Below are 1,874 nucleotides of genomic sequence, written 5' to 3' on the forward strand. Positions count from 1 at the left end.
CGAACTCCGAAGCTTGATGCAATGTACTCACAACCTTTTCCTTGATTATCTCCTCCGCAACTTGTAAATAAACCCACTCATAAGCCTCCTCTTTCCTCTTTTCTCCATCCTCAATTTTAATCTCCAAATATAATCTCTAAAACATATTTGGATTCTTAGTGTTTTTTTTTTCACGCAATCTTTTTAAAAATTAGCGTACGCGTATATATATATATAATATGTTTTTGTATAATTTAATTGTATAGTTATGAATAATTCAAAATATCATATCTTAAATTGTAGGGTATGCCATATATATCTTTATCTCATTAATTTAAATGTAGATTTTTTTGTTCCCATCTCTTGTTAACACTAAGTTTTATTGATATCAAATATATTACACAAAGCCGAAATCATATACATAAAAGTAAGGTTTTGGTCTCTCCTTATTGGTTGATTTTCATTTAATTTTTATAAATTTAATATTTGTTTTTAATTAAACAACACAATTAATCATATACATTAATGCATACTATAAATTCATTATTTACTACTAAATTGCAACTGAAATTACATAAATTGTGAATTGACTTTTAATCCTCCATTCATTTTCATTTAAACACACTATTAATTATAATTGTAACTCTTCCAATTTAATTATTTTAAAAATGTAACTTATATCAATTTTTATACTATAAATAACCATTCTCACATCCTCCTCCACCATATCCCAAATCCTAAATATTTTCCTTTTTTTTTTTATAATGTTCTTGCATAGGTTGAAAAAACCCAATTAAGAGTTTGATTATATTTTTATTTTACTATATATTTTACATTGTTTTGAATTTTATTGTTTATTTGTTTTATGTACTTCTTCTTTTCTTCTTTGTTTTCTTATATTATTTTGATTTAAAATACATATGTATTCTAATAGGTATAATAAAATTTTGATGACCATAATAATATTTTGGTTATAACCATCTCATAATAAGGGAATCAAGCTAAAGAAAACATTTTAATTCTTTACTTTAGATGTTTGATTAGTTCTTACAAATTCATGTATATTTATTTTATTCTTAAAATTTGATATGTTCTCATGAAAGAAATTTTTGTAATATAATTATCAAATCAATTTTTCCTACCTCTCTCTTACCTCCAACAAAATTGTAATAAATATATTTTAGTTTGTGATTCAACATATAATTATATAAAAATCATTATTTTAAAATTTAATTTAAATATGTACTGTAAGGATTTTGCTATATAAAAACCAATTTGATATTTATTTTCTTTCTAGCTTTTACTATAAGGATAAAAAATTAAAACTAAGCCTAGCAATATAACTTAAATTAAGGGGAATATAAAAAATTGTAATATAATTATCAAATCAATTTTTTTTAACTCTCACTTACATCAAACAAAATTGTAATACATTTATTTTAGAATAATAATCATTATATTCAGTTTGGGATTTAACATATAATTATATAAAAATCACTATTTTAATTTAATTCAAATATGTACTTTAAAGATTTTTCTATATAACAAAAACATTAAGTTTTCCTTTTCTATCTATCTTTTATCACAAGGATTAAAAATTATAACTAAACCTAGCAATATATCTTAAACTAAGAGGAATATATAAAAAATTGTATCTTAAAACTTTGATTGCACTTCATATGATTTTATAGGAAATATTTTTTTTTTTACTTTCAAATTAGTTTAGTTTTTAATTATTAAATACTTTAGGTTATGTGTTAGTTTATATGAAAAACTTAAATTATATATTTAATTCACATAGTAAAATTTTGTTTTTTTATTCATAATATTTTATTATCTCAAATGCTCAAAAATACTAATGAAAATTATTATCAAAGTTGAAAAATAAAAATAAA

Source organism: Camelina sativa, chromosome 17 (assembly GCF_000633955.1).
Source record: "Camelina sativa cultivar DH55 chromosome 17, Cs, whole genome shotgun sequence".
Lineage (NCBI taxonomy): Eukaryota > Viridiplantae > Streptophyta > Magnoliopsida > Brassicales > Brassicaceae > Camelina > Camelina sativa.